Raw genomic sequence first — 20,320 nt, 5'->3', positions numbered from 1 at the left:
ACTTAGAATGACTTCACTATAGGTTCTCGGAATTGGAGTGGTAGTGGTAGTTGTTTTTTTTGGTGCTTGAAATTGTTCTTTTTAGTGAAGCTACACTTGCCATTTGTGTGGTGGCTGTCTTTGGGATTTTGGGAATTTTTTCATTTAAAATGATACTTTTTGGCTTCCTTAGTGAAACGCTGCACGCCGACTCGACTCAACTCTCTTTCAACACTTTGTCCCTGTAACTGCGGGAAGCTACGCCTCGCCGGACCTGCTTCGCGGGTCCCGCAGCGCGTGTAGAAACCTTTGTCTGGACATTGCAAAGGGGGCAGTATCTCATCGACCGGCAGGGCTGCGAGCTACAGCAGGGACTCCGAGGACCAGGAGTCCCTGCGCGCCCCATTGGACCAGCTGGGCTGCTCTCCCTGCCGGCCCCGCCCGACCGCTCTCAGTGGTAAAAGCCTGCCGCACCTGGAAGCGTGTGGATTCCTTAGTGAAACGCTGCACGCCGACTCGACTCAACTCTCTTTCAACACTTTGTCCCTGTAACTGCGGGAAGCTACGCCTCGCCGGACCCGCTTCGCGGGTCCCGCAGCGCATGTAGAAACCTTTGTCTGGACATTGCAAAGGGGGCAGTATCTCATCGACTGGCAGGGCTGCGAGCTACAGCAGGGACTCCGAGGACCAGGAGTCCCTGCGCACCCCATTGGACCAGCTGGGCTGCTCTCCCTGCCGGCCCCGCCCGACCGCTCTCAGTGGTAAAAGCCTGCCACACCTGGAAGCGTGTGGATTCCTTAGTGAAACGCTGCACGCCGACTCGACTCAACTCTCTTTCAACACTTTGTCGCTGTAACTGCGGGAAGCTACGCCTCGCCGGACCCGCTTTGCGGGTCCCGCAGCGCGTGTAGAAACCTTTGTCTGGACATTGCAAAGGGGGCAGTATCTCATCGACCAGCAGGGCTGCGAGCTACAGCAGGGACTCCGAGGACCAGGAGTCTCTGCGCGCCCCATTGGACCAGTTGGGCTGCTCTCCCTGCCGGCCCCGCCCGCCCGCTCTCAGTGGTAAAAGCCTGCCGCACCTGGAAGCGTGTGGATTCCTTAGTGAAACGCTGCACGCCGACTCGACTCAACTCTCTTTCAACACTTTGTCCCTGTAACTGCGGGAAGCTACGCCTCGCCGGACCCGCTTCGTGGGTCCCGCAGCGCGTGTAGAAACCTTTGTCTGGACATTGCAAAGGGGGCAGTATCTCATCTACCGGCAGGGCTGCGAGCTACAGCAGGGACTCCGAAGACCAGGAGTCCCTTGGCGCCCCATTGGACCAGCTGGGCTGCTCTCCCTGCCGGCCCCGCCCACCCGCTAGTTACACTATTAGTTATTTAAAGGCTGACGTGATCCCGATGCGCGGGAGTGCGCCGGGAGAAGCCCGGGACAAGGGCGGGCCCTCTGTGGCCCTCAGAGGCCTGAGGAGGCTGGGCTGGGCCAGAACCCCTGCTTGAACATTGTACTGTCCTGGACTATTGGAGTAAGTGTTTGGGGGTTAATTTATCATTGAACATTATGTCTGTTGAAACCCCAACCGTGGAGCTTGTTGGCCCCGAGAAACCTGTGAGTTTGATTAATGGGAAATTAGATAATTATTTCAAGAAATCGGTTATGGATACCCCCTCTACTCCTACCCTTGCAGAACGCCGGGCTGAGCGCCGACGCTCGGTAGAGAGCCTAAAAAATAGAGTATTATCCGATTCACCTGTTCTGATTACTTCTACTTTGGAGGGTGGTTTAATTGAGAATGTTTGCACTCTCACTCAGGATAGCGTTCCTTTAATATTCAGAGAGGGTACGCCTACGACTGATATAGAACCCCAGGACATTATCAATACCACATCTAACCCAACTAACCCCAGTATAATTAAAAACATAGTTACAACCAAGGCACTAATAACCCCCACCCCTAGGCAAATTAAATCAGCAAGAAATAGGGTAAAGAAAGTCACACCTACTAAAATGTGTGGCCCCCCACCTAACAAAAAGAGGCGGAAAAGGTCCGATTTACCAAAAAGGAAAATTATTCATGCTGATTTTGGCGTTAAAAACGATGCTAGTACAGAGGGAGAGCGGGAACCAACTATGAATAAAGGAAGGATAGCTACATCTCCTATACATTCTTGCCCCAACCCCAAAGTAGTACAGTTCAGCTCTATACCTTATAACTCTCCTGCCGCTGTGACACCACAGGAATCTTCAAATGGTGTCTTAATCGATAGTATAGAGTCCATAATACGGTCCTATACTCTTGCCATTGTAGAAAGACTTAACAAAATGGATGACAGGCTGGGGAAGATAGAGCGTGAACTGGGTAGCAAGTTAGCAATCACCAAGGTACCGTCTAATCCTGCCCTACAAACTTCCACTATACCAACCCCTTCAGGTTCTCCAGTTTTAATCCCCACACCTGCCCCTGTCCAGATTACAGGTATGCCACAATCATTACAAACTGTGAAAGTAACTATACCTAAAGCTAACCCTGCATTACCAAATAGTTTACCCACACTGCCCCCCGCTGTAACGGTTACCGCTGTAACGGTTACCGGTTCGGCGAAGAGCATAGGTCAAGCTTCTGGGAATCAGAAGAGGGACAGAGGGAATGGGCGACCCACACGGGGTAATTATAATAAGGGCCACCTCCCAGAACTTCCACCGGAAGCAGTGCCTTTCCTGGTGGTACTTACTGGGGTGCCAGAGCTAGAGGCGAACAAACGAGAGGGTTTTGCCCAGTTGAAGAACAAAATAATGCATTGGTTGAGTATGTATAGACCCATTGCAAATAACATCAATGGTGAAATCGTCCATGTCCGTCGTCTTCCCTGGCTGGGGAGAAGACCCAAAGACATCGAGGGAGATATAGTGGTCATTAATTTTAGAGACCAGAATGCTGTCCATTTCATACTTAACTGGCCTTCCGATCATGACAGTAATCATATCACCCCTCGCCCTCTTACTTATTTTTATCCCCGCTCAGTGGTGTTTCCACCCCATCACCAATTCCTGTCAGCCCCTCTCCCCCCTTTACTGAGGCAAGTGTACCCAATTCCATACTGTCCACCCGTATACAATAACGGTTTTACAATCAATGGTCATCATAACATAACAGTAGCTGACCCGCATGGGTGGAAAATTGTGGCTCCAAGGCATAATTCTGCCACACACAGGAGAATGGATCATCTTAAACCCTTCACGCCCCTAGAGACCACCAATAGGTTTGACCTGTTTAGCGGCTTGGAGGACTGTGATTGAAGCCAACAAGTCACGGAGGAGGTGGGTGAAGGAACATGTGGAGAGGAAGGGGGGGACGTGGGTCTGTGTATGGTGGCGAGAGGCTCTACTATGGACAACCTGCCTAAGGGGTTTAATGCTGCCCGTTATCCCAGTTGTAATAAACTCATTACTGGGCAGATTCAGTGTAACCCGGATTCCTCTACCCCGGGACATGGTATGATTACACCCATAGGCTTACCGATGTGGGGTAGTATTCCCCCGGTATCCGATGAACCCACGATCAGGAATGTAACCCCTCCCCATATGAGCCCTCTGCCCAACAAGGCTGTAAGTTCAACAGAGAGAGGCTATAAGTTAGGGAGTTGGAATATTGCTGGGTGGAACAACAAGACGGATCGTTTAGGGTGGCTAGAATTTCTAACCCAATTTGACATCTTATGTCTCCAGGAGACTTGGGATGTCGAAGACGTCTACCTTGATGGGTATGCTGCCTATAATTGTCAAGCACAGCCATCCAACATGGGACAGAGCTAGCGGCGGGTTGGTGATATTGCTTTCTGTGAGGCTGCCGGTACAAGTGAAAATCCATCTGACTGTTGGTCTGCACTCGCAGCTGTTATGGTTGCAACATTGGGATGGGCGGAATGTCCTAATAATAAATCACTACAATAATGTTTTTAACCACTCAAACACTGATATGGTTGAAGAACTTGATGCGGAGGTGGAAAGACTGTGTGGCCGTAGCAGAGTGCCTTTTGAAATTCTGTGGGGAGGCGATTTCAACATTCACATGTGTCCCTTCGCTGGCACGAGGGTGTGTGGGTATGGCGGAGAGGCTGGAGATGATCAGGCCCACTTTCTACATTCGGCCTATGGTGAATCTTTAAACACTCTTATGCTCAAACTGGATCTATGTATCATGTTACCTGGTGTAGACAGTGAGGGTAACTCGGTACCAATCTTTATTGGTAGGAACTGTGCAACGGTTATCGATTACCTCATCGTCTCCTCCAGTATTATGACTTTTTGTACCCCCCCTGTAATAGTTGACCTAGCTCTTAGTGATCACAATTGTTTAACAATGTATCTCTCTTTGTGGGGGGATAAGTCAAAGGTGTCGCATGGTACCGTGACAGACGTTGTTCCACACAGATTAAATGGCCCTAGAATTAAATGGGGTAGGCATAATGAGGAACGCCTACTAAGCACCATAGTGTCAGCCTGTTTAGACGAGGTAGAATGCTGTCTTGAACCCGATAAAGGTAGTGCCGATATATTAGTTAGTTTTGATACCATTAATAAAAATATCGCAAAAATTTTAACTGGTACAAAACCTAAAGGCACTAGGACTACTAGTGGATGGTTCAATAAGGAATGCACTAAATCCCTACAAAAACTAAAAGCTGCTCTTAATTGCAAACCTAGGGATAAGGAAGCAGTTAGGGCTCTGAGGAGGGAATATACTACTCACCTGAAGGCAAGGAAACAGGAATTAAGGGAAGAGGCCTGGGACAACTTGGCCATGGCCGTGGATCTTAAGGATGTCAAGCTCTTCTGGTCCACGGTCAATAGTCCTTTTCTTCTAAAGGATGAAGCCCCGGTTTTGTCTGCCCAAGTGAGCGAAGAACAATGGGTTGCCCATTTTTCCAGCATTTTTAACCCAGACAGACTAGACGCAGGGGGTGACAGGGATGCTGTGGTTGCCACCCCCCTACCTCTTAACATCACAGTCACCGAGGTGGATGCTGCCATCCAGTGTAGTAAGGGGGGAAGGCACCGGGCCCGACGGGGTACCCGTTGATCTCTATAAAGCTGAGGTATCCCTTTGGAGTCCACTGCTGACCAAGGTGTTTAATGCAGCAGCAATGACCCAAGCCCCTCAGGCCTGGGGGGAATCCATCATCATTCCCATTTACAAAAAAGGTGCGAGAGGAGAGGCAAAAAATTATCGCCCTATCTCGCTCCTTACTGCCTCCCTAAAAATTATGAGTAGGGTATTATTGAGCCGTTTGGAGGATTGGGTTGAAGAAAAGGGTGTCCTGGCGGACTCCCAGTTTGGTTTCCGAAAGGGGTTAGACACAATAGAACAGTGCATAAACCTGGACCTCATCATAGGCAAATATACACGTGCTAAGCAAGGCTCGTTGTTTCTTTGCTTTGCTGACCTCTCCAGTGCTTTCGACCTGGTTGACCATGGTCTTCTGTGGTCAACCCTACTGGACATGGGCGCCCCACGGGAAATCATCTACTTCTTAGCCCAATTGTATAGGAACCTGTCGGCTAAGATACGTTACGGGCAATCACGTGAGTGTTCCCCTAATATTCTGATTGGCTCTTGTATTAGGCAGGGATGTGTCCTTGCCCCTCTTCTTTTCTCCCTTTTTATTAACGCAATTGAGTCTGAACTACGTGCTGTCAGTGCTGACGCGCCGACCGCCGACGGCATACCCATTCCGGTATTGCTTTACGCTGATGACGCGGTCCTACTCTCGAGAACCCCTCTTGGGCTGCAGAAACTCATGGACAAATTTGTGGATTTTATCAACGGGAGAAAATTAAAAATTAACAATTCAAAAACCTTTATTATGGCCTGTGGTAAGAAAGTAAAAAATCTAAAACCTTTTATAGTTATGGATCAAACAATACAAGTGGTTGACAAATTCTGCTATTTAGGCATCACTTTTAATAGTGGGGGGATGTGGGCGTCAGAAATGACCAATGTAAGAGCTAAAATGGCCAAATGTTCCCTTGGCATATTTAAGTTTGCAACTAAGCTAGGCTCTAGGCGGATACCCGATATGCTGTACTTATATCGCCATAAATGTGTTGCCCTGGCCCTCTATGGTTCAGGTGTATGGGGCCATTGTAAACATTATATGCTCCAGGTGGAGGAAAACAAATTTGTTAAAAAGCTTTTATGCTTACCATCCTCTGCTTCAACCAAACTGATCCACCAGGAGGTTGGTCTGGAACATCTTTCTGATTTGATCAGTCTAAGACCACTTCTAGTATGGAGATCTATTTGGATTAAGGAGCAGACGGGATTCACAAAAAAGATCATTCTAGACTGTCTCCACTTGGATAAATGTTCCCGTATCCCCTGGCTCAATTATATTATCTGGGTATTTAAGGATGTCTTCAATCTTTTTGTGTGTGATAACCCACCCTGTGTTATAGACATCCCTAAGAAAGAGCTTAAACATGTATTCCTGAGGGCTGGTATTGTAAAGCGTAATGCTGCTACCTTTCAGTATTCTACACATGTTTTTTACGAAAGGTACAACATGGTAGATTCGGGATTCGCAGGATACCTTAGAATGGTCACCATTCGTTCCCACCAATATGTATTGACAAGATTGCGGATGGGGACTGTTCATTTGCTTGTTGCGTATCCACATATCAAGACCCAGACCGTTGCCCCCTGCCCATGTGATGGGATTACAAAGCAAAGCCAGGAGCACTTTTTATTGTTATGCCCTTTTTATCTCCATCTCCGTAAATCATATTTGAAACCACTTTTTAAAAAGTACAATGTATCCACAATCCAATCTGCTATGAGGCTCTTATTTGGACTCGATTCGCAGGACATTTGCTTTTTTACTGCTGTATTCATTTTAAAGTCTGTACACTTGAGGAATAACATGTCCCTTGATACATGATTATTTTAAATCAGCTGTATTTATATGTATTTTATCGATTTATGTATGTATGTACTTTTATGATTGTTATCAACAAATGATCGAATAAAGTTTTTGAATTGAATTGAATTGATACTTGTTGGCTTTTGGGAACCTGTGCTGGCCTCTTTTATATTTTCTAATGCGGATCTTACTTCAATTTCTGTTATGTTTGGTGGGTGGTTATGCTTCCTAGTATAAAGTACAGTTGTTTCCCTAGTTGTTGCTCTCCCGTAACATTTATTTGAGTAATATTTGCAACATTTCCACTTCACTTGTAACTCAATTGTTTTTCTTGTGTATAAGTGTACCCCATATAACACAGTAACATTTTTCCCTTTGGGCTGGTTATGAATTCAGCTCCTTCAGTCATTTTGCTGTATGTTAATCTATAAAAAAGATATGTTATAGTTATTTTAAAATGTTGTTCTATGCATTTCAATTTAAATATAAAAACATTTTTTATATTACATACTTACATTGTTGGTAATCCTGTTTTAGAATTTGCTGGTGTTTCTTTTTTCGTTGTATTTTTGTTCTGTATTTTCTTTCTCTGAAAAATAAAAGTACATTTGTTTGTATTAATTGTTCTTATATTTTTTATAGTTGACAGTTTGTGCTTTTGTATTTACTTTTAAATTTGGCGGATTTGCTCTATTCTTTTATAATGGTTTGGTAAATACTTAGGCCCCCATTAGGATGGCGGGGGTCCTGTGAGGGAAATTAGTATGCGCCCGCCACAGTGGGATGCACATCCTGTATTTTTAACATTGTGGCGGACAGTGCTGAATGTACCACCCGCCGCAATGGTAAATATACCTGTTGTGCATTTCAAAGCACAACATGACAGGCACCGTGTGGTGCCTGCCACGTTGTTCTTTGAAATGCTGGGGGGTGCAATAGGTACCCCCCATGTGCACCCCCCACCCCCCATGTGCACCCCCCACCCCCCTGGAGTCCCTGGGGGCCCGCAACAGGCCCCCAAAGCAGACTCCGAATGCAAAGCAGACTTCACATGCCGCATTGGAAAATGCCCATTGTAATATGGCTAGCAGTGTCTGATAGACACCGCTACCATAGAGAACCCTTTTGTACATGGTCGCAGGGCGACCGGGGCGGAAAAGCGGCGGACGGTCTTTCTGTCTGTCGCGGACCCCCCAGCCATACTAATATGGCAGGGGTCATTCCGGCACGGATGGCGGACGGATCGCCCCCGCCAGGCTGGCGTTCGTTGCCACCGGCCTGGCGGGGGCGATCCACCCGCCATCCTAATGGGGACCTTACTTTGTATTTGTATCCTTTTTGGCGTTTTCTGTTGGTTGTTTGTTGTTTATAGATTAAGCTGTAGTGGGAAGAGAAAATAAAAAGAAAAGATTCATTACTATGTAGATAATTTTTGTGCTTTTTAAACATTGTAGCTGTTAGTATTATTTAGTTTAATTTAATTACTTACTGTTATTGCAGTTCTGTTATATGTTGATTTTCTTCTATGTGTAGTTGAAGTCCTCCAGAGTTTTCTCTCCTGTAGTTTTTTTTTGGGTGTGGATTGACATTTTTAACTGTTTATATAGTGTTTTTGAAGTTCCAATTAGTATGCTATTGGTTAATTTGAATTTGCAGTATTTTTATTGGTTAGTTTGTATATTTTGAATTTTTTTGAGGTGGTTAGTTTCCAAATAAGGAAAATGCGAATTAGCTGTATGGTATGTATACTTTAATTAATAAATTAAAACCATTTCGTTATATATTATATATTTACATTTTTTGGTATTGTCATATATCAAGTTAATAATATTTATGTAATCGTTTTTGTAGTGATATTTTTATTTTTTATATGTTAATTAATTTTTAATGTAGTAGAAGTGTTTTTGTAAATTAATAATTATGTTTGTTATTTATAGTAATGAAATATAATTTTTGTTGTTTGATATTTGTATTTGTTCCTATAGTATCTTGTCGATATTTTAAAACTTGCAATATTAATGTTGTCGATAATGTTGTTTCTGATATTTTTTACTTTGTGTATCTTTTGTAATGGTGGTCGATATTGTCTTATTTCGATATGTATGTCATCGATATTAGTGGTATCGATATTTAGGTATGTTGATATTGTTTAGCCGATATTTTAGTATAGGAGTTCAATATTAGTGTTTTCAATATTTTTGTATCGATATTTCTGTAGGTCGATAATGTGTCTTTCAAAATTATGTCAGTTATTCGGTTATTAGGACTCTGAGATCCTGATTCTGAATTGGCCGTATATCACTAGTCTCCCAGCAATATCTGTTCTTGGCAGAACCAAGATTACAAGCAGGCACAGCCTGTGCCGGTAAGAGTGAAGGAACATGGGTGGGGTGGGGGGGATTTGACGTATGCCGACAAAGGAAACTTAAATTAATTTTTTTAGGTTTTCTTTTTTTTAATTTAAGTTTCCCTCGTCATAGATAGTTTGAACAACGCAGCCTCACAGTTAGGAGAGTTAAGCGGATCGAGCTTGCACTGAAGAGTGTTTTTGAAAACTATTGCAATGCCACCCCCCTTTTTGTTATTAGGTCTATCTACTCTGACAATCGCATAGCTGGAGGGAAAAGCCTCCGCAATGTCAGGGCCAGAGCTATCGTGCAGCCATGTCTATGTGAGAATCATGGAGTCAGGTAGTTTGTTTGTTAGGAGATCAAAGATATCCCTTTTGTGTTTAGCAAGGGAACGGCAGTTGAGGCTGAGAAAGTAATACTTCAGGTTGGGTTTTGTGATAGGGAGAAAACGGCGGCACATTTGAGGAGAACCCAAAAAGAATTTGCAATTTTTGCAGACGCTGGGGCACGGGGTGGATGGGTTCCCCTTTTGCCTCAGTGCATGGAGTTGGAATGAAGAGTAGGCAGTTAAACTTGTAGGGATTTGGGCAGGGGTCATGGCTCCTGGGCCAGGTTGTGCGCGGACGGGCGCAGCCGGGCTTGCCTTCGGTGTGCCGCCGGCGCGTCCGCTGCGCATGCGCTTGTTCTCGGCCCTATGTAGTCTAGCGGTCCCCAGAGACTGCAGCGCTAACCCCGACATCCGCCGGAAGTGTAGAATGAAGTTTCCCGTGTCAAGCCCTCCGAGCAAGCGGCACAAGCAGTGTCAGACCGGGGTGCGGGAGATTAATAGGCAATGAGGTAGGATCAAGTTGTGGTCTAAAAACACAGTGTACAATTTTAAAAAAACGAGATTTGTGCAAATTATCCGGTGCTAACGGCGTCTCACTCACACCGCCTGCCGCGTCCACTGCATTCGCGCTGGCTTTGGGCCCTATGTAGTCTAGCGGTCCCCAGAGACTGCAGCGCTAACCCCGACATCCGCCGGAAGTGTAGAATGAGGTCTGAAGTTCCCGTGTCAAGCCCTCCAAGCAAGCGGCACAAGCTGTGTCGGACCGGGGCTGCGGGAGATTAACAGGCAATGAGGTAGGATCAAGTTGTGGTCTAAAAACTCAGTGTACAATTTTTAAAAACGAGATTTGTGCAAATTATCAGGAGCTGACGGCATCTCACTCACACCGCCTGACGCGTCCACTCACTGCACTCGCGCTGGCTCTGGGCCCTATGTAGTCTAGCGGTTCACAGAGACTGCAGCGCTAACCCTGACATCCGCCGGAAGTGTAGAATGAGGTCTGAAGTTTCCCGTGTCAAGCCCTCCGAGCAAGCGGAACAAGCCGTGTCGGACCGGTTCTGCGGGAGAATAACAGGCAATGAGGTAGGATCAAGTTGTGGTCTAAAAACACAGTATACAATTTTTAAAAACGAGATTTGTGCAAATTATCAGGAGCTGACGGCGTCTCACTCACACCGCCTGCCGCGTCCCTGCAGTTACTGTTTTTCCCCAGATAACAAATACTGAAACATCGTACTTTGAACACAATAATATGCAAAGCCTATCCGTCTCTCAAAGTCAAATAGGATTGTGTAAAATAGATACATTTTATAATTAGTAAAACACACAAACAAATGAATATACGTGTTACAATGAAAGAAAACATGCCCCCATTTTCTATCTGTTGATTCCAGTTGTTTTAAAATGCAGTTGTCCAAATTTGACAATCGCAGGTTTAAATAAGTGCTCCTGGAAACGGTTTATGAAATCCAATTACACCCACACAAAGGCATTTTTTTCTTTTATTTCTTTACTAAGAAAATATGTTTATTTTCTAGCGGAGATGATCTTTCCAATTCAATCCCGTCAATTTTGGTGACGTTCCGTTTCCAGTTCAAACCAGAAAATCGATTTACTTTGTTCCTTGACAGAAGCAAATCTTTAACTGTTTATACATTGAAAATGTTTTTTAAACTTTTGATTACCAATAATGTGAACCTCAAACTCTACAAAAAAACACAAACATATCAAACATATATATAAATATTGGAAAGTAATTTAATTTACAAATAAAAAAATGCAAAAATCAAAATTGTAATTTTAATGGGAAAGTTGGAACTTTTCAAAAATACAGTTTTATTTTCTAAAATAAGACGGGGTAGGCTAGATGCTAGCATATCACATTGCCTTTTTTGCTCTTACAGCATGCTCTCTTTCTTACGGAGCATACCATTGCTGCTTCAATTGGGGACAGGAAAGAGGTGTGATGCAGAGGCCAGGGTGACTGACCCTGAAATCTGGGGCTCACTGTTTGATCCCCGGCACCGGCGGCAGGACAGCTGAGCACCATGTGACTCAGGGCAATAGCTTGCTTAATCTTCCCGATGGCCTCCAGTGCCGGGATGCCTTCGGGTAGCTGTTCGCGCTTTACACATACTGGATTTTACTTGTAGTCCATACTAGATTCGTTTGCTGTTCTTGCTCTGCACTCGTAAATCAAGATAATGATATCAACTTAAAGTGTATCTTCTACTTTCAAATATAGAAAATATTTGAAAGCTTTTAATTTTGTTTTTTATGTGTATATATATATATATATATATATATATATATATATATATATATATATATATATATATATATATATATATATATATATATATATATATATATATATATATATATATATATATATATATATATATATATAATTAATCAGCTACTATTATATCATTTTTATGAACATCCACGTTTCCCCTAAATAGGTGTCACAGACCCCAAGGGAATCCCAGATCACAGGTTAAGTGCCAGTGTTCTAGGGTATCCTTTTCATCAAGTATCTACTCTGCCAGCCTGGAACCAGAGGAAGCCTTTCTGAATACTACTTCATACTTGGGTAAAATGGTATGCATGATAAATTCCTTTATACAGGAACATTCAGATTTTGTGTATTTCAAAAAGGCACTCGTACGTCAAGCTGTTTGCATGTTTATTTCAATTTTAAAGTACAAATGCTTTTGTGACATGACCTTAGTATGAATTGATGAGAATCAACGCTTTCACTCCTCCTAAATGAATCTGTCCACCTGTAAAGGTATGTTAGTTTGTTTCTGAGATTCTGTTTGGAAACCGATCTGTGCCTTGGGAGAACAGAACGTCAGAATATAGGGACTGAGTTTCTCTAGCATGTCAGTACCTGTAGCGCCAAATATGACTAGCTTGCGGTGCCCCACCTGCATAACCTGATTGTGTCCCATTGTACTGGTGTCCTCTTATTCGTTTTTGCATTTTATAATTCATTAAGTTGATTTTCTGGCTGGACATCATCAATATAGCTCTGACTCAAGTCTATATTAATCAAAGCCCTATTTTAATTTTTTATAAGGGACCACTGTTTTCATATAAATACTGACACCCAAGGTCCTTATCTACCTTTGTGAGCTCCCTTGTTTGCTTTAAAATTTTGGAGACTGGGACGTCAGAATATAGGGACTGAGTTTCTCTAGCACGTCAGTACCTGCAGCCCCAAATACGACTAGCTCGCGGTGCCTCACCTGCACGCCTAACCTTTCCAGAGTAGCAGGTGATTTCGGCAAACCTAGAACACAAATCTCTAGTCCCAAAGTGAACAGTAGAAACAGATCATCATCTTTGGTCATCACTCATGCATGTCCATAGTAAACACAAGAAAGACACAAAGGAGCTTACAATATGCTTATTGAAACTATCATAGTCTATTTTGAAGCAGGTTTGCTGCAATTAGTAAACAGATTCAACTAAGAAATTAATCAACATTACCAACAGACTGTAAACAATAAACAATCCTACCATGGCAACTAATATATTTATATAAACCTACCTTCACTATGTGAGCATGTGAAATATATTAGTGTTCTCTGATTAGCGCAGAACCCCATATGTAGTATGTGTTGTTAGGTAGTTTGCATCATGGGTGAAAACTCAGTTTATGCAAGGCTGCTGTCTCCATTCCAAGACTGGTCTCTCTGCTGGAATTCTCCCCTCTAACCTCCAAGGGGCTGAGACATAGTTTATATTATGAGAAATGTTGTGTTAGAAAGACTACTGCGGTGTTACTGTTTTGTGTCTAGAAACATTAGGACATGTTGCTTACCGGGCACAGAAAAACAGTTCACCATGTTGTTCAACCTTGTCACTGAATAACAAATAATATGCACAGAGTATTTCTGAAATAATATATAAAAAAACAAATGTATTATGTGTGGCTCCGCAAATCAAAAGCAGCCTAAAGCTGTTAATACGGGCAACCAAGGGATAACCAAAGTTGCCCCAGAAGGGGAAATACTACTCTCACTCCTTGGTGAGGAAAGAAACTTTGCAACTAACTAAATAATAAAAACACAAGCAAAAGATAAGCAAATTCAATGCCAAATGTTATACATAAAAAAATTATACCATCATATTAAAAAAAATCTGACATGACAGTTTGGAAAGTGTGGGCAAATTAAGGTAGTTATTTGAAAACACCATGATTTCTAGGACAAATTAAGCATGGACGGAAAATCCGTTACGCTCGCGGATTTTGCGGATTTTCGGGAAATCCGCAATCCGCGAGATTTGCGAATTTCCCGCAAAATCCGCAAATTCGCACGCAGCGGATTTTTTTTGCGGCGCGCGGCGTTGGTGATACAATTTTTGCGTCGCGCGGCGTTTATCATCGTTTGCCGGGTTGTTTTTCTCGATAGTTTGCGAGTGCTGCGCCATTTTGGATCTTGCTGTGTGATCACGCGGGAATTGGCGAGCGCGATTACGTCATCGCGGCTTGCCAGCGATAGTTTGTCAACGCGAGTACGGCGAGATCACGTCTCGCGGTACTTCGCAATTGCGAGATTTGAGATGCGGCGAGCAGAAAGAATCTCGCACAAGCAAAAATATAAAATTTGCAATTCTGCACAAGAAATCCACCAGCAAGCAGCATAAACCTTCTTGAAATGATGATTTTTATCTGAATAACTCCTTAGGTTGACATTTGCCTGCACTTTTTTAGCGAGGAGTCCATTTTGGGGAGGCGAGGAGGGGGGTGGGAGGAAGGAAGTGCCCCACAGTCTTCAACTTCCTGTTCCTGTTCAGCAGGCTCCTCCCAGTGCTTTGTCCATATCCTGGTCACTTTTCATTTGGATCTGGAGCTGGAAGGATTACTTTTTGTGGATGCTGCTGGATATTTGGATTTGAGGCCTTTTTGACTTTCTTTGGATCACTGTTGGATTAGAAATTTTACAAGTAAGTTTGTTTGGGGCATTACAGTTGCTGCAACAAAAATTTTGGAATTTTCGATTTTTGGGCTGTTTTGGGGCCTTTTGCCCAGGGGTACTCAGTGGTGGGTGGACTGAGTCTTTCTGTGGGTTGTCTTGAACTTAAACATCATGGAGGCCATGGATGGATTGGGATTGTGCTGATTTTTCAGTGATTTTCGTTTTTTGGGGCTGTACTTGTGGCCTTTTCACCAGGGGTATTTGAGTCTAGCATGGGCCTAGTCTTTCTGTAGGTTGTCTTGAATTTAAACATCATGGAGGGCATGGATGGATTGGGATTGTGCTGATTTTTCAGTCATTTTCGTTTTTTGGGCCTGTACTTGTGGTCTTTTCACCAGGGGTATTTGAGTCTTGCATGGGCCTAGTCTTTCTGTGGGCTGTCTTGAACTTAAACATCATGGAGGGCATGGATGGAATGGGATTGTGCTGATTTTGCAGTGTTTTTCGATTTTTGGGGGTGTTCATGGGGAGGGACAGGCCATGTGGCTGGTGGCCATTTTGAGTGCAGCTACAGGCACTGGCCATGTGCTGGCAGGCAAGTGGCCATTTTGAACGCAGGCTTTGTTGTTAGGCCTGCAACCATTTTGCCTACTTTTCAACCTTTATTTATGCCCAGGGGTAGTGAGTCTTGCATGGGCCTAGTCTTTCTGTGGGTTGTCTTGAATTTAAACATCATGGAGGGCATTGATGGATTGGGATTGTGCAGATTTTTCAGTGATTTTCGTTTTTTGGGCCTGTACTTGTGGCCTTTTCACCAGGGGTATTTGAGTCTAGCATGGGCCTAGTCTTTCTGTGGGCTGTCTTGAACTTAAACATCATGGAGGGCATGGATGGAATGGGATTGTGCTGATTTTGCAGTGTTTTTCGATTTTTGGGGGTGTTCATGGGGAGGGACAGGCCATGTGGCTGGTGGCCATTTTGAGTGCAGCTACAGGCACTGGCCATGTGCTGGCAGGCAAGTGGCCATTTTTAATGAAGGCTTTGTTGTTAGGCCTGCAACCATTTTGCCTACTTTTCAACCTTTATTTATGCCCAGGGGTAGTGAGTCTTGCATGGGCCTAGTCTTTCTGTGGGTTGTCTTGAATTTAAATATCATGGAGGGCATGGATGGATTGGGATTGTGCAGATTTCTCAGTGATTTTCGTTTTTTGGGCCTGTACTTGTGGCCTTTTCACCAGGGGTATTTGAGTCTAGCATGGGCCTAGTCTTTCTGTGGGCTGTCTTGAACTTAAACATCATGGAGGGCATGGATGGAATGGGATTGTGCTGATTTTGCAGTGTTTATTCGATTTTTGGGGGTGTTCATGGGGAGGGACAGGCCATGTGGCTGGTGGCCATTTTGAGTGCAGCTACAGGCACTGGCCATGTGCTGGCAGGCAAGTGGCCATTTTGAATGCAGGCTTTGTTGTTAGGCCTGCAACCATTTTGCCTACTTTTCAACCTTTATTTATGCCCAGGGGTAGTGAGTCTTGCATGGGCATAGTCTTTCTGTGGGTTGTCTTGAATTTAAACATCATGGAGGGCATGGATGGATTGGGATTGTGCTGATTTTTCAGTGATTTTCGTTTTTTGGGGCTGTACTTGTGGCCTTTTCACCAGGGGTATTTGAGTCTAGCATGGGCCTAGTCTTTCTGTAGGTTGTCTTGAATTTAAACATCATGGAGGGCATGGATGGATTGGGATTGTGCTGATTTTTCAGTGATTTTCGTTTTTTGGGGCTGTACTTGTGGCCTTTTCACCAGGGGTATTTGAGTCTAGCATGGGCCTAGTCTTTCTGTGGGCTGTCTTGAACTTAAACATCATGGAGGGCATGGATGGAATGGGATTGTGCTGATTTTGCAGTGTTTTTCGATTTTTGGGGGTGTTCATGGGGAGGGACAGGCCATGTGGCTGGTGGCCATTTTGAGTGCAGCTACAGGCACTGGCCATGTGCTGGCAGGCAAGTGGCAATTTTGAATGCAGGCTTTGTTGTTAGGCCTGCAACCATTTTGCCTACTTTTCAACTTTTATTTATGCCCAGGGGTAGTGAGTCTTGCATGGGCCTAGTCTTTCTGTGGGTTGTTTTGAATTTAAACATCATGGAGGGCATGGATGGATTGGGATTGTGCTGATTTTTCTGTGATTTTCGTTTTTTGGGGCTGTACTTGTGGCCTTTTCACCAGGGGTATTTGAGTCTAGCATGGGCCTAGTCTTTCTGTAGGTTGTCTTGAATTTAAACATCATGGAGGGCATGGATGGATTGGGATTGTGCTGATTTTTCAGTGATTTTCGTTTTTTGGGGCTGTACTTGTGGCCTTTTCACCAGGGGTATTTGAGTCTAGCATGGGCCTAGTCTTTCTGTGGGCTGTCTTGAACTTCAACATCATGGAGGGCATGGATGGAATGGGATTGTGCTGATTTTGCAGTGTTTTTCGATTTTTGGGGGTGTTCATGGGGAGGGACAGGCCATGTGGCTGGTGGCCATTTTGAGTGCAGCTACTGGCACTGGCCATGTGCTGGCAGGCAAGTGGCCATTTTGAATGCAGGCTTTGTTGTTAGGCCTGCAACCATTTTGCCTACTTTTCAACCTTTATTTATGCCATGGGGTAGTGAGTCTTGCATGGGCCTAGTCTTTCTGTGGGTTTTCTTGAACTTAAATATCATGGAGGGCATGGATGGAATGGTATTGTGCTGATTTTGCAGTGTTTTTCGATTTTTTTTGTGCTGTATAACTGAACTGATATTCCTCTGTCTTCCTTTGTTTTTAGGTGCACAAGACTCAAGAGAACCACCAGTGCCAGGAAGAAGTCCTGCAACGGTGTGTGTGTGCAGCATAACCTCACGCGACGTCACGTCTGGCCTCAGACAACTCTACAATTCGTGCAACTGCGGCCTGCTGTCTGACCTGCTCTGAAGAAGATGGCCCCAAAAAAAGGTCTCCGTAGCTCCTCTAGCAAGAAAGTTGCTAGTAAGGAGCAGAAGAAGCAAGTTACCAAGGAGGCTGGTGTGCCACCCGCCACGTTTTTTGGGAGCAAAAAAAAAAGTACGCCTGCAGCAGCAGGATCTGCTGGGGACCAAGCTGGGAGCAGCACCCCTGCTCCATTGGGTTCAGTGCCTCCACCACCACGCCAACTTAAGTCAAAGCCCTCGAGTGCTTCAGAGGCAGTCAGTGTACTTCTCCAATCACCATCGACCAGTGATGTTGGCTCATCGCAAGAAAGTAGCAGCAATGTCCCTGAATCAACACAGGTTGTTGTAACTCATCTGACAAGTGTTGAACAACCACAGCCGCAACAACAACACCATGTGCAAGTACACGCCCAAGTACATGTGGAAGGAGAGGCAGCAAAAGGAGATGCGCAAGCAAAGGTGCATGGAGGTTCGCAAGTGCCCACAATAGTTGTTCCTCTCGAAGTAGGGGCACATCAGGAAATCGACAATGAAGCTGAGGTATCATTGGAAGCCACTCCTCCTGATGATCATTCACTGTCTTCCATATCCCCAGCAAGGAAAAGATCAAGGGGGGTGTCTACATCTTCTTCAAGCCCACCTCCTACTGATGATCTGGATGACGATTGGGTACCATCACCGCAGTCTGAGAGTGAGGCACACCATGATCTGACAAAGGTACCTAAGCGTAAAAGGAAGGTCGTCGAAAAACTCATAGCTATGGAGTGTGATGAGGCTCAACAAGAAGTGACAGACACTGCTGGTGATGAAGCCTCTCACGATGACGACGAGCCAGTCATCACAAAGGTCACTGCAGCCCCACCGGGCATGCAGCAAAAAGACATTTTGACCCTATCCCGAGAAGCTGCTGAGCGTGATGATGATGTCGACGAGGAGGCAATGGAAATGGAATCATTAGATTTGGAGTTAAGTAGTACACCAAAACCTACCGCTTCCATATTTCTTCCTCGCAAGAAGGTACCCACCTCGACCTCAATTCGTGGTGGTGAAAGTACAAAACGTACTGAAGTTACGGCAATCCACATCCTCCACTTCATCTGGCATTAGCAGCAGGACCACGACCACCAGTATCGCCGCCTCCTCCGGCCCCCAAAGACATTTCAAGTCTCCAGTTTGGGACTTCTTTAGTGTTTGCCCAAAAATGGAAAAGGTAGCCATTTGTAGCATTTGTAAGGTTCGAGTTGGTCGTGGTAAGCTTGGTTCTAACTATGGTACCGGAGGCCAGAGAGGTCATCTTAAGAGAGCGCACCCTGTCCAATGGTTTCCACACCTAGAGGCGTTTAAGCAAGCCAGAATAGCACGTAATGAAAACGTTGATTTTTCTTCTGATGATGACGAGGAGGAAGAAGACGATTCAAACACTTCACTTACACCCAGTACCCCTGTCAGCAGCACACCCCATGTGAGGCACACTAAGAGTGTGGGAGAGAGTGAGACATCAATGCGGAAAAGTTCATCAGCGAGCGTGACTGGGTCGAAGATATCATCATCATCCCGTAAATCCTTGGTCCAGGGCAACATTAAAAAGATGTTGTTTACAGAAGCGCAATATGAACGCAACCACCCACTGACGCGTCTGTATAACACTAAGCTGGCTAAAATGCTAGCTCTGGACCTTCTCCCTTTTTCTTTTGTAGAAGGGGTTGGTTTTCTAGGATTAGTGGCAGCGCTCTGCCCTAAATGGAAGGTTCCTAGCCGGTTCTATTTTGCCCGAGTTGCGGTTCCAGCACTACATGAAGATGTTCTGAAGGTGATTGGGGCAGCTTTGCAGAAGAGTGCTGTTCACACTATACATCTGACAACAGACATGTGGACCAGTGGCGCAGGCGCTGATTACATGTGCATCACTGCACACTGGGTCTCTTTTTCAGGGGCTAAAGCAAAGCTAAACGCAGGTGTTGACGCGGACATTGTTTTTAAAGCTGCTCGGAAACATGCAACACTAGCCATGTTTGGTTTGGAGAAACGTCACACAGCAGAAAACATTTTGGATGTCTTTAACACAAAGGTCCTTAACTGGCTGTCCCCACTGAAACGCCAGGTTGGCTATGTTTCCACGGACAATGGCGCCAATATAGTTAAGGCCATGAGGGACGGTTACTATTTCAGAGTGCCGTGTTTGGCGCACTGTATAAACCTGGTTGTCCAAAAATTCTTGGTAATAAAGGCAGTGCAGCGTACAGTGTATTGGACACCTGCCGAAAAATGTGCAAGCATTTCAGCCATTCTTTTAAGGCCCGGAAGCAGCTGAGGAGCCTGCTATATCAACGTAAAATGCCAGTGAAAGCACTCATCCAGGAGGTGGTAACACGTTGGAACTCAACCTTCTACATGCTTGAGCGTCTGTATGAGCAGTATATGGAACTCGATCAATATTTCCTTACAGAGGGTACAGAGGAGCTGAGGATGGGTGGGGCGCAATGGAACATAGTTCAAAGCCTGACACGCATGCTTCGTCCTTTTGAGTTCTTCACGCGTGCAGTCAGCAAGGAGGACTCTAATTTTGGGAAAAGCTATCCCATTGTTGTACATGCTGGAGGACCAACTGAAGGAGGTGTGTTCTGTGTTTGAAAAAGATGACAAAAACCAAGACTCTTTGCTTCTGGCTGAGAAATTATTAGAGCTCCTACAAGGTGATGAACGTCTTAAAAAGATCCACTCAGAAGAGCATTACATTTGTGCTACTATTCTGGATCCACGCTACAAAAAGGCACTGGCAGGCCAAGCATTCTTTCCTTTTGATGATCAACATGTTCCAAAGTACAAACGTTGGCTAGCCTTGTCAGCCAAGAGGTTTGAAA

Source organism: Lissotriton vulgaris, chromosome 10 (assembly GCF_964263255.1).
Source record: "Lissotriton vulgaris chromosome 10, aLisVul1.2, whole genome shotgun sequence".
NCBI lineage: Eukaryota > Metazoa > Chordata > Amphibia > Caudata > Salamandridae > Lissotriton > Lissotriton vulgaris.
Note: the sequence above shows the minus strand (reverse complement) of the source record.